Here is a 13917-nt window from a genome sequence, read left to right as displayed (position 1 = left end):
CGCATTTGTTCAGTTATAGCCAGGAGAGAAATACTGCGTGTTTCCACCTGCTTCAACCAGGGGTCGCCATATTTACAACTTCATCTCTCCTCGCTGTCTCGCGTTTGTGCATGATGGAATATGTGCTAATATGGCGGTTTGACGTTTCGTGGCATTTCGTGCGGTTCCAATAAGTGCCAACAAAGGGGGGATGGGGCATTGTGGATGATTATTTAATAGGCAGAAGTGTCGGCCGGAACTAGTATGATCTGGCCCGCTACTCTGCACCATAAAGGGGCGGGGAAGGAGAGGAAATGGGACGAAAACAAGAATAATGAAAGACGACAAAGACAGGAAGAATGAATGCGTATGTACAGTTCCCACTTACCGTAGTGATTTCCTTAAATTGTCGAGTCTAGACAGATTCGCTGCAAACAGTGCACAACAACCATCGATAGCTGCTTTTGCTGACGTGCCGTCACGCAAGACGGCCAAAAAATATATGGCCTTTCGGTGACTGACAGCACAGAAGTCAGCACCTTCCACTGTGGCACGCACAGGACAGCTGCAAAACACACGTTCAGCATGGTTCCACAGGTTTTTACAGGTTTCGTCAGCTTCCTTTAGTAGTCTCTGACACGTTCCAACAGGTTTCAGTATTTACGTTGCCTTTTCCATCCAGCTGTTTCCCTCTCTCTATCCTTGAGCGGCTTCCACCTCAAAGTGTAACCGACGGCCATGACCATGACCGTCGAGTATTCCTCTCGAGAAACGGTATTATCGTAAAGAAACCCATGCTTGCTGTGCCGAATCTATCCAACAAGTATACCCAACAAAGAAAAAGTCGGGAAAGGAAGACGTGGGGCGACATCATCTTTTCCTCCAACTCATCCTTTCCACGTGCGCAGACAAAAAAAAAAAAAAAAAAAAAGCGAAAGGCCTTGTCGCTAGGGTAAGACGTTACGTTGTATTGTCCTCGCACGGATATTACTCGGTTCCTATACAGTTTACATAGAGTATCTGAGGCGTATAGTTTGCGTTTCCCCCGTTTGTTCACCAGCGTAGTTATTTTGCGCGGGAGCACAGCACACAGAGCTGTTGGAGGCGCCGGCTTGATTCCTCGGGTGTGGATCCAATCTCGCGCCGCTTCTAAATAAACATTTACCCGCGTTTTTTGTTTCTTTTTTCTCAGAGCTCGAAAACATTTCGCGCATATGTATACCGCACCAACACGCTGCCGCCACTGGTTCCGATTCAACGGTTTGCCCTAAACCGAAATGATGCGGAAAAAGACAAACAAATGACAAAAGACAACAAATACACAAACCGAGTGTATAAACAGCGGGCTGCACCATGTCTCTCTCCCTCCCCTTTTCTCTCTCTCTCCTAGCATTCGGGGTAGCGTCGGCGCGCGCGTCGCACAATGCGTTCACCGCCGGCAACGCAGGCAAACCGAAGCAAGCACACGCGGACGCGACGAGGCACGCGTTGGCGGTGGGGCCCGCCGCCGCTTCCTTTGTGGCGTCGTCGGCCGTCTGGCTGCCGAGATAAGGAGAACTCCCCAGCGACTGCGTGGGGGCTGAAAGGGGGGGGGGAAGCTCCTCCTCTACCCCCCCCCCCCTCCGCTACTCTTATACTATTCCAGAGCCGCGGCTCGTAGCTAAACTCCCTCCGGCCTCTTTCTCTAGGTTGTGGCACGACTGTTTCCTCCTTCTCCCTACCGCTTACGATTCTGCAGTGAGAAAGAGAGAGAGAGAGAGAGAGAGAGAGAGAGAGAGAGAGGATGCTTAGACGCTCGGGGTTGGCGCATACAGAGTGTCTGCGCGTTCGCGAGACTCAGACGCGGTTCTTTCTCCGGAGCTCCGGCATTGTAAGCATGCTCGAACGAAGAACGCGTATTCGTAATGCAGCGGTTATAGAGCGGTAAACAGCTGAGTGGTGCGTGTGAGCTTGGATCGTCAGTGTTTCCCCAGCCCTGGGGAGGTTAGTTAACGAAATGTATAGCGCTGGCGGCTGGCTCCTGAGCGATGAGACGCGATGCCGCCAAACGTGGGTCGTCGCTACTCGGCGATCCAAACTTTGATTCGCGTGTTGTTATTTCTGTAGGGCAAGGCCTCCTTCGCTTTCTCCTCGATTCATTCGGGATGCGGGGGTGGCGCGTTAATAAAGGCGAACCTCGGTAGAGTATGCGTTGCGCTATCCGTTATAGAACTGATTTTAGCGAGGCCGAGTTAACTCTTCCTGTCAAGATTGCCGATAGCTTCAGAACTCTTGCTTGTGTATATACGGGAAAAAAAATTATGCACGTTCTTTCGCTTTCAATCCTCTTGTTAGTTACTTCATTTCTGAAAAAAATAATAGGCATAGGAAGGAGTGTCGGCGCTTTGTGAAGCGCGTTAGAATTGTCAGATAATCACCTTCGTGCGAATGGCAATATCAAGGCGGGTATGTTAAGATTATTCCTTGCTCCATTAGTTGGTAAGTATCGTTCTCATAAGAATTAATGAGCGCGAAATGAGGATAAGGAATGATGTAGAAACGAGTGAAGTAAGCTAAGGCTCAGTTCCCAACAATTTGATTTTAGGTCTTCCCTCTGCTTTTATGGGCCATTTACAGCGCCGCTTCAGGAGCGCCGCCATCTTTAAACACGTGACCGCACCGCCATTGGGAGCCTTCTGGTTTCCGCTTCCCTATAGCGTGTTGAATAAACGAAGAAAAAGGCGGTTTTCGTTTTTTTTTTTTGGCGCATTATTATTTGCCAGTGATGATACGCTTTCAACCGAACGCGCGAACGGAACGTTTAGCGCTGGTGATAAATTACACACGGCATTATTTTAGCCTGACGGCAGTGAGCGAATACTAAGTCGGCGCGTGTGCTTTCACCGACGAAGCGATACCCAATTTCGCGTACTTATTTTTTGTTATATTTTCTCGTTATAAGTGATAGCTCTCACCACTTCAGTATTGTGCAACCCTTCGCGACAGTGACTGTGTGTCAGCAATGTTTTCGTGATATTGCGTTTAGTGCCATTAAAAATGTCTGTCTTTCTTTTTTTGACTGCCCTTTGCATTTGTAACCACCGGTTCCTTTTAACATAAATAAACTGCCACCAGAGATGCATAGGTGGTGATAACGGCCTGCTATATCGCGTGTCCCAGCTAACGTCAGCCAAGCTGTTCATCGAAAAAGAAGAAAGATCAGAAAACACGTTGTGATATACGCTTATAAAACCAACGGTATTCGATCGTCCGACCTCTGACAACCGAACACCGTATGTCTTAAATCGTATCTTGGACCATATCTTCCTAATCTGATTTTTTTGTTTCGTTCAACAGCTTGTTTAACTTTAGCGGGGACACCCTGCATATACGTGAAGGTCTGCCCACTTAGCTACGCTATTTTTATATTAGCCTATCGCTCAACGAGTTATAGTTATTCGGATAAAAGTGAAGCTTAGAAGTAAATTAAATGTTGCGCCCAAAGTTCCTTGCACTTTAACAAAACTGCAGCCGATTAAGAATATTTCGCTGCGATTTGGGGTGCTCAGAATAATATTTGCACTGAAACACCTTTGAATTCTTATACATTGCTACAACACAAATATGTTTAACAGGGGGACGTTCTTTGTTTATCATCTTGACTCCGTGAGCAGTCCACTGCGATTACACGTGCGTAGAGCCCTGACTATAGCCGTCTTGTCTCGTTAATAAAATGCGCATTACCGGACGCGAACTCTTCGTTAAGAAGTACGACCCTGCCGTGACCTCAAAAGCGTACAGAACACTCAATCGCTTCTAGCGTGCTCACATCGTAGCTGTTGACACCGCGTCCACATCGGAGATAAACATCTCTTTTTCTAAGCTGGGTATCTTATTCTATAAAATTACTCATTCATCTCTAACAGAAAACCGTTTATGTGCTAAAAGACGCTGCAAGCACAACACGCGAACTCGCTTTCCCTTTATTGGTACTGCAGGGTACACGCGGATATCGCACCGTAATGGAGGACACTTTTTCAGGTGTGCCGCGCCAGACCTTGCTTCATATGTCCACTATGTTATCAGTGCCACGCAAAGACTGCGCGTTTGACTCGCTCAGTCGTGTTCTAACTACGGAGTAGTCTTATCATTGTAATATGCAACGCTTCCATTATTTCTTGCATTGGTTTTACCTGCACTGACGCCAAGAATCTTAATCTTCGGAAATGATAGTCGCTTCGCACGATTCTCCCGGTGCACGGCAAGGTGAGCCCCGATCGTATGTATTCTCAAGAGATAATTCATCTTCCTTAGCACTTTCGTTTGTCCTATTTATTCGTTTCATATCTGAGTCCTCGGCTTCATTTCGCGTTCTTTAGTGTTTTCTGATCACGATAGGCAAAGCAGGCAAGAAAGGTGCAGGAGGTCACATAAATGATACTTTATGCCTAAAGAAGCAAACAGGTCTTTTCATTTCCTTGTATTAATTTTAACAAAACAAATTGCTTTCCAGCCTTTTAACGCTGCACTCGACGCTGCACACGACGGCAGGCAGGCAGGCGCACCGTGGAATATTGAAATTTTAGACGCGGACAAATACTAAAAGATTGAAGAAGTCAAGCGTGCTCCAAAGTGCGTGTATCAACTGTTTAAAGCATTGTGCGTCTCTTCAAGTACACTCAAAGTGCCCGAGAGTCAGTATAGGTGCAAGACAGTGACAGTTGCTTTTGTAGATTTTTTCAACGTAACCAAATACGTGAGAAAGTTTTCTCTGGTATTTAGATGGGACGCGTATTAACATTTTGTGCTTGAAATGAGCGTTATTCACGCTAACGCTCAGAAAATTAAATCAATCTGTATAATTCCGGAAACCCGCTTTTCCACAGCGCATAACGACGCTTCTCCGCAGAACTCATCACGCGGTGAAGACAACTTTTTGCTCTGTTCGGCTGCGGCACCGTTTCTATCTCCTTGCACTGGTCGATGGGGCTTGTTGTGTGCGTTGCAGCTACAATCAACACGTTTGAAGTAAAGAAAAATTATTTTAAGACTTGGACCTACATTTTTGTCAATTCAACGAGGTGCCAAGTGCGCGCGATTTAGAGGAAATAAAATCAATAAATAAATAAAAGGAAGCATAAAGCGTGACGTAAACGTAACACAATAAACAAACCATATGTTGTGAACAGTTCTAGCACGGTTGCAGCACCACCATCAATCAAACTCCGTGATGTTCAGCGACGCGCACGCCGAGACTGTAGAACCTGTCTAAAACAGAGAGAAAGAGAGAGAGAGAGAGAAGATAGGACACAGCAGGGAAAGGAGGCGATAAGGGAGGGAGTACCTTGAGACGCGAAACGCTTTCAACTCGCAACATGCGTTTGTGGAGAACGAAGATAACGGGACACGCGCGCTCCTTTCTCTTTCTTTTCTTTTTTCTTCGCCTACACACGCGCGACTGCACGCGTTCGAGCATGCCTTTCGGAAAACTTCTCCCGCTTCGACGCTTCAAAAGGTCGAACGGCGCCGCCTGCGACACCCTTGAAAGTTTTCAACTCGCACACGTCGAAACTTACCGTCCCAGTTCCCCAGGGTCCGTGCATTCGTTTGTGGGAGCCGTACGTGTTTCCCAACGATTAAATGCGTTCGGCTTGACGAACCTGCAGTCGGCGCTGAGCTAAAGCTTCGCCTTGGGCAATCAGAAACTTCAAAAGAGCAAGCTCTTGCGTAACGGTAAAAGCTTGCGCAAATGGATATTTTCGAGTTCGTATACCCGCCCCTCTCTCTCTCACTCTCTGTCTCTCTCTTTCTCTCGTAATTATAGCAGAGCTTTGACGAGGCGGCCACGTTTGAACTGTTCGTGTCGACAGCGTTTGTGACGTCATCGTTTCACGTTTGCCCGGTGCAGATGCTTCCATGGTGGGAGAGCGTGAAGCGGAGCACAGTGTGGCGAAATTTTCCATGTAATGTTTCGTCAAGTGCCCCCGCTGAAAATTTCCGATTTCGCGTATACTTAAACTTTCCCTCATCTACTCCGTGCAATGCAGCAAAGACTACCGGTCGCGTTAGTTAATCAGAAAAGAGAACCAGAAGGAGGGACTCCTCCGCTGAAAGTTATGTGATCGCCCTCGCTGGGATAATGAAATGAGATCTTCACGGAACGATTAGCACAAAACAATGTGCGAGCCGTATACCCGCCTTCTATAGAACACGCGGCCGACTTTCGAAATTGATTGACCGACAAGAGTTCTAGCCTTCGCTCCACTGCATGGAGATGTTGAGGCAAAGTATAGTCTGGACACGAAAGCATCAAGAAATGCTATGGATCACTGTATCTCGAACCTCGGGATATTCCCAAATTTTGCAGCGAATGAATTTATGAGAAAAAGCGTCCAATAAACTGCGTTGATTCCAAAACTAAGTGAATTGATAACGTACATTCCGAGAATTTCTTTAGAAATTGAAAAGGCCCTGCACTGTTCTTGTATTCTTTTTTTTTTTTTTGTGTGTGTGCCTGTTGGAGAATTTAACGATGGAGTATTACTCACGATACGGTCTTTCTGCTTGAAGGACGAAGAAAGAACAAGGACACAATAAGAACAAGAGGACAACACGTGTTGTTGAACGAGCTGTTTCATGATACTGAGTAAACTTAAAGAGCGCGAAAAAAGAAAATAATGCGGCAGAACCCAACCTCACGACGAATGTCGACGTTATGAGATTAGCATTGCAGCGACGTGGCGACACACCTTTTTTGCCAATGCCAAAACGCGTCGTGTAAGAGACGTGTTTGCAGCCAGGCATGTCCTCTCTCTCGATTCCCACTTAGGAAGCCTACATCCAAGTCGCTTGCATTTAGGCTCGTTCCTATTCTCACTGAACAGGTCGCGCCATCTAGCGGCGGCGCCGCGAAGTCCGCGCGTGGCGCGTCTGTGAAGTCAGACAAGATTGTACGCATATACAGGGTGTTTCACGTAACTTGAGCCAAACTTTGAAAATATGCAAATGCCACGTAGCTGGACCGAACCAAGGTAATTTTATTTGCCATCGCTTGGAGATACTCGGATTATTTTTTTTTGCATTCCGCCTAATTGCATAATTATTCAAACAATTATTCAACTCATCAAACGTTATAATTAGATGAAGAGTGTCGATGAGATAATTGTAGAGCAACACGAAGAGCTCCCGATACAGCTTTCTGTTGCTCGATACGTGCTACATAAAAGTACCTTTCCGAGTGTGAAAGAAACCCGCGAATACACGCAAAATTGCCGCGCGACTGGCCGCTCGAGGCACTTTGCGCGTATTCGCGGGCTTCTTTCACGCTCGGAACGGCACTTTTATGTAACGCGTATCGAGCAACAGAAAGCTGTATCGGGAGCTCTTCGTGTTGCTCTACAATAATCTCATCGACACTCTTAACCGAATAATAAGATTTGATGATTTGATTAATTATTTGACTAATTGTGCAATTAGTCCAAATGCAGGAAATAATATGGGTATCTCCAAGCGACGGTAAGCAACATCACCTGTCGGCTCACAAGTATCTCTAAAGCACACGGACCTGTTAATGGGACAGCCCATTAAAATCAACGAATTATTTGATTTACTCGATTTTATTTTATTTGGCCATTCGGTATGTGCCGCTAGGCGTATGCCCATTCTACGCCAACCTTGCAGAATGGGTATGTGCACAAGAGGTGCAGAACTGCCAAGTGTAGCTATATACATTTCGCACTTCCCTCGAAAAGCGAGAGAGAGCAGCGAAGAGGGAAAGGTACGGAGGCTGACAAAACACATGCCCGATTGGCTACCCTACACTTGAAAAAGGGGAAAGGGGAAGGATAGCTAAAGCATCATACATCTCCTTCGGCCTCATGACATCGCTGCGTGGGTGTCTCTCACTGTGCATCCACCTGGTTTGCCGTTTGCATTCTTTCGGGCGGAGAAAATAGTCCCATTACCATCAGGGCAACAGCAGAGGCGCCAAGCTCGTGCATCCTCCTCCTGTCAGCTAGTAATCCCACCATGACGCCCCACTGGCCATTCACTTCCGGTGGAAGACGAATAGTCCAACGTGGAAGTGCCCTTTCGAAACGTTTTCAACAGACGTCTTCAAGGACGTTTTCAAGGATGTTTTCAAACAAACAAAACATACTGCATACCTTGTGAGCGGTGTAATAGAGAACCTCCCCCCCCCCCCCCCCCTCAAAAAAAAAAAAAAATTATTCATGAGTCTATTCCCTTTTGTGGTGAATAAAGATAAATATCGCACGAGATTACACGTTTCAGAGGATGAAAGCAAACACAATTGTACGCATCGCCCTTGGGTGTAAATTGTTTACTTAACTGCTTCAATCAAATTGCACTTCACATAGATTCCAACGAGTGCGTTAGGTCTGCGTAAGTTTTTCTTTTTTTGCGTGTGTGAATTGTGATTTTAGCCCCGCATTCCCCCTTAAAATTCATGGTGGAGTCAGGGGAGTCTTTCACTCCAGGGCTTAGCTGGTCCACCGACAAAGTCCACCGGACGCTCCATAGGCCGGCAAGGAGATGGCATGTGTCGTCCATGTATCCGATGGGGCATACAGGGCTGGAGGGGCAAGGATGAAGAAAAGGGAGAAACATTCTTGTGGACAACTAAAGGCGTGCGTGCGTGCGTGCGTGCGTGTGTGTGTGTGTGTGTGTGTGTGTGTGTGTGTGTGTGTGTGTGTGTGTGTGTGTGTGTGTGTGTGTGTGTGTGTGTGTGCATGTGCGTGTGCGTGTGTGTGTGCGTGTGTGTGTGTGTGTGTGTGTGTGTGTGTGTGTGTGTGCGTGTGCGTGTGCGTGTGCGTGTGTGTGTGTGCGTGTGTGTGTGTGTGTGTTGAGTAATGTAGTGACAGTTATTTTAATAACGAAATTACACCTACGACTATCGCACAATTCCTACAGCAACCACTGCCGCGAGTAAGCTTTGCCGAAAAATTAACAAATTCATCTCGGACACACTCTCAAGAATTACATTAAGTTCATCCTAAAACGCCCGGTATGTACTGCCAAGATGACGATGACTTTCGCAAGAGCCTCAAGTTCGTTCAAGGAACCACGCGTGATAAGAATGAGCACTGGAAGCAGAAGCAGCAACCTAAACTTACATCAGTAACCAATTTATTGCTCATTTTCAGGCATTCTTAAAGCATAAACGCCTCCATTTTAGACGATTACAATAGTAGTTCAAATCACGTCGCGTTACGAATCTTCCAACTTATGAATCTGTTATCAATGAAACTTCTCCTTTAGCCGGCTGGCTTTTGGAAGTATGTCCAACACCACGATTGGCTGGCGTAGAAAGTTTTTATGGGGGTGCGTGAATGGTCGAAATATTCTAAGATTCGTTTTTCTTTTTTCTTATATAAAGGGTAACAAGATACATTGTTGTCTACAGCGAGAAATATTTATGCCAGCGGAGACGTTTCTAAATGACGCAGGAGGACAGCGAATGCTGTGCAGTGTTACCCCCGCCTCCTCAGCGAAACCACAGAAGAGGTAAGTTCACGGTCAGTTTTCAGATTTATATATTGCAGAAGATTGCATCGAATATTACGAAGTTTACATATAAAGTACAAAGTCCTATGGTTCAAGAACCGTAGGCGGCACCTATAAGTTCTGCACAGTAATATCCAACCACTAAATAAGGGTGCATCACCTTAGACAGCGTACGAGCTTGTTGTTTAGCTTAGTTAGCTTATTAAAAAATTTTGACCATTGTCATTGCGCTATGGATCCTTTTATACCAATATGTGACGCTGTAATCTTTACAGCTGAACTTTCATTGAACACAACACTTCCCTTGTTCACTTGAATCATGGCGACGCGCTGTTACTTCGTTTATTTATATTAGTTGTCAGAGTGCACCAGAAATAATCACTTTGCACTTCTGTCTCATTTACAAGCTGGCTGATCTGGCTGGACGCGCTATTGTGGACAGCGCTTACATGTATCATATTATTAGGGGCATTCGAATAATGAAATTTTCTAATCGAATCAAATACAAATGTTCGAGAAAAAAAATCATCTTTGAATATTGAATTGGATACATAACGTTTAAGTTCTAAACATAATAACATAAAATTTTCGTTAGTCCGTTTTGTAAACATGGAAATAATTTGATGCGTGCATATACGCAACTAAGAAGCGTGTAAATACTGAAGAACTGCTTTTAGTTATCTGATTCACCACCTCAAATTACGGCAATGAAAGAAGGAGACGCTATCCATCACCAGAGGCAAGCATAGAGCGTCATGTAATCGTTGAACGGGAGAAGCCTGATACACGGCAGCACCACACGTCTTCTTAATGAAAGGGATAAAAACATGGCGAGACTGACGAAACAAATCATTATCTTCGGCTAAATCAAAACAAGAAATTTGTATGCCACCTAAATGCGAGACGTTCTTATTTAACGACTGTAAATTGTTGAGCTGGAGTTATTTGCCCCTTGAGATCGCTCAGAAACTGGTGCCATTGCGTCAGAAAGAAATGGCTCTCCTGCAGCACATTCTCTCGAAACACTCCCCAACTTCACCAATCTTTCCTTCCCCGTGACTTTCATTAGTTGTATCCCTTATATATTGTCACGTGGCAGTGACTGTGAAGAAAGCAGCCAAACTGAGAAAGACGAAACCAGCGTTTTATTTGGCGAACTTGTGCCCTCAAAAACAGGGTATACACTCAAAGAACGGCGACAGCGGCGAACACAGTCGGCGATCGTCGAAAATCTGATGAGTGGGGCAAGCGCGTCGGCTTTTATACATCAGTCGTGGAATGTTCCAGAGTAATCGCTGGGACCCGCGTGCCTTCCACAATGTTCTACATTATCCGCGTCGCGCACACACGCAATCAGATTACACAAGGTTCGGTCACAGACAGCGGATGGAAGCATCGATAACATTCCAGAAACTTCCGATACATGCAGGCGCGTCCTGCGCTGTGCGATAACATTTGTTAGGCGGTGAAAGGTGTCGCCCGATAAAGAGAAACAAGTACACGTGTCAATATCATAACGAAAGAAATATTCGACAATTTCCTGCAATGAATTCCTGAATCTAATACGAATCGAATTGTTTGTATTCGAAATCTCGAATATTCACCACACAACCTGAAAAAATAATTTTCTTTATCCGTCCACCTTTGCATCGTTACGAAACCTCGTATGAATAAAATCACTTTCCTGGGCCCATGATGTTCAACATAGATCACTACGTCGAGGTAATATTGTCTGTTGACGACATATGCTTTTCACTTTTATGTTGCCGTGGTTTACGCTGCTGAAAACGTGCGACCAATCCTCTCCGCGATGTCCCTTGTGTGAAAATTTGATAAATAAACAAGTAAACAATTAAATAAACAAACCAAGATATCCTTTATATTTTTAGTGGTGATCAGCACATATACGTGATGCTTTGTCGCCAGTATGTCTGCCCGTTTCCGCAGCACTTGTTCATGCACACAGTAGTATAGGGCTTAGTAGTTTCAATCACGAAGCGTGCACGCGCAAAACAGTATACGGCGCAGCCTAGCACACTGTTATCACCCTCGCCCCTTCCCCTGTCTCCTTCGTTCAATCTCTTGTGTAAGTGATTGTCCGCTGCCTTGTTTCTAGACCTTATAAAAGTGGTTTTGCGATAATGTCACCCACGAAGCCATCCTTAACGCGTTAGAAGTTATGGGACTTGGTGGCAAGACATATATCCGTGGCTTTGTAGCTACGTGCAGATGAGATCATTCTACGTGCTCAGCGGAGATGGCCCGACCACCCAGTATTACAGTAGCCGCGGAGTCCCTAAGGGCGGGCTTGTAACCCCAGCACTTTTTCATTTAGCCATCATAGCTGACAATAGTGGAAAACCTACCGACCTCCGTTCGACTTTGTATCTACGCGGACATCTGTCTTTGTACGTCGGGTGTGACAGGGCTTCAGCTTCACGCTCGGCTTCAGAAGGCGACCTTCTCGAGCTACCATGATACCATATATATATATATATATATATATATATATATATATATATATATATATATATGGTGGCGCGTTTCGCCACCAGCGAACGCTAGGCTACCGGTTCATTTCATTTGCAAAAGGTCACGTCCGCGCCGTCGTGGTCCATATATGGACAATGGCGGCGCGGAGACGTTTCTAAATGTAAAATTATCTCTTTTAGCAGCAAGCATACTAACACTACGTTTTTTTATGACATAAATAACAACACTATTTTGCATGATACTCAATATAAACATATTGGTGTTAACCTAACTTCGAGTCTTTCGTGGGCAACGCACGTTGGGTACTGTTGTAATCGCACCGCTGGCACGAGTTGTTGGGGTCTCGGTGCTGACGCCCGTTATTGCCAATGGGTCGCAAGCCCCAAGGGTAGCGTTGGCCTGGCGGCCTGGGGCACTGGAAGCATCCGAAGGTCCCGGCAAAGCATGAGAAGACTGGTAACAGAACAACTTGTTTATTCTAACATAGCAAAAGAGCGGCCGGTCAGGTCGACCGGAGTGGAGAGACGGGAGAGCACGTAACTCAACAGTACAAATCGGAGCCTCTCTCCTGGCGTCCGGGGGCAGCTGCTCTTATACCCTCGGCGTCGCGGTCCAAAAGAGAAGGTCACGGGATGAAGGTCACGGGATGAAGGTCACGGGACGGCGGAGCATGACCCCACGACGGCGCGAACTGTCGAGCCGAGAGACCTGCTGAACCGAGTGTAGTGACGCATCGCCAACCCTCACACACGACGGCGCGAACGGTTGAGCCGAGAGACCTCCAGGCTCCTCATTCGGGGAACTCCGCTCCCCGGCTGCCGCGCTTTGACAAGCGAGGGCACACACACACACACGCACACACGAAGACACGTGGCACTGAAACACGCCTGGACACGCTTGGCGGGTAGGCGTTGCGGCGGCGTCGAACGGGCCAAAATGTCCGCCGTTTTGAACAAAGCCCCGGCGTCCGTTGCATCCGCGCCGGCATTACCGAGCGTTGTAGGCGAAACGTAACAGACCGCCCCGCCGGGGGAAGGAGATCCCGATGGTCAGGGGACTGCATCCGCTGTCTGGAGGGATGTCGCTCGATGATGCTCATAACCGAAGTCGGGCGTCCTATGGCGTTTCTTGAGCGCAGCGCACAGAGAAGGCCTCGTTCTCACGTTCAGGAGCACACAGGACACTGCAAAGTGACTTCGGGAGAGTTGACATTTTTGTTCTCGTTTCCGGCAAGCGTTAAAACTACGCCGAAAGTCAACCGCTCAGTCAGCAAGCACGGCACAACCCTCACTAAGCCCTGCCAGGCTCTTTCCCCTTTTATACTGCTGCCTAGTTCCTTACAGTAGTTTAGCAGCACTCAGAACGCGTCCACAAATCGGAAAAATTGCACTAAAAAGCACATCATCACTTTGAAACACTACACAAAAGCAATAAGTTAAAAAAAATCCTGCCTCAGGAAGAAAAACATCAGTAACAAGCAATTTTGAGGCTGATTCCCACGTTAGGGGCTTCGACTTAAGCCATCGGCGTTACCGTTGAGACTCCCCTTTTTGTAACGCACCTCAAAGGAATATTGTTGCAAAGCGAGGCTCCAGCGCAGGAGGCGGCCATTTTTGGGAGAGATGGTCTGCAGCCATTGGAGAGGGCAGTGATCCGTTTCAATGATAAACCTCGAGCCAGCTAGGTAACATGACAATTTCTGAACGGCCCACACGATACACGCACACTCTTTCTCGGTGGCGCTATACGCCTGCTCACGACTCGTCAGCTTACGACTAGCATACAGGACGGGGTGTTCTACTTCTCCATTTTCCCGTTGGCACAGTACAACGCCCATGCCTCGCTCACTAGCATCACACTGAACAACGAACCCTTTTGTGTAGTCGGGCGATCGTAGCACAGGCTGGCTTGTTAGGGCGCTCTTTAGGGCGCTAAAAGCTC

The 13917-nt window shown here is 46.7% G+C and overlaps 1 long non-coding RNA gene across 1 annotated transcript in view; it reads left to right on the top strand.

Moving 5' to 3' along the window:
• The window catches only part of LOC129382507 (uncharacterized), a 243240-nt gene extending 233696 nt beyond the window's left edge, over window positions 1-9544 (top strand). The window contains exon 3 of the long non-coding RNA XR_008610600.2: window positions 9426-9544. This is a non-coding gene — a long non-coding RNA (uncharacterized lncRNA). The remainder of the gene's footprint in view (window positions 1-9425) is intronic.
• The last annotated feature ends 4373 nt before the right edge of the window (window positions 9545-13917 follow it).

The sequence above is a fragment of the Dermacentor andersoni genome, chromosome 6 (assembly GCF_023375885.2).
Source record: "Dermacentor andersoni chromosome 6, qqDerAnde1_hic_scaffold, whole genome shotgun sequence".
Lineage (NCBI taxonomy): Eukaryota > Metazoa > Arthropoda > Arachnida > Ixodida > Ixodidae > Dermacentor > Dermacentor andersoni.
Note: the sequence above shows the minus strand (reverse complement) of the source record. Positions and strands in the feature narration are given on the sequence as shown.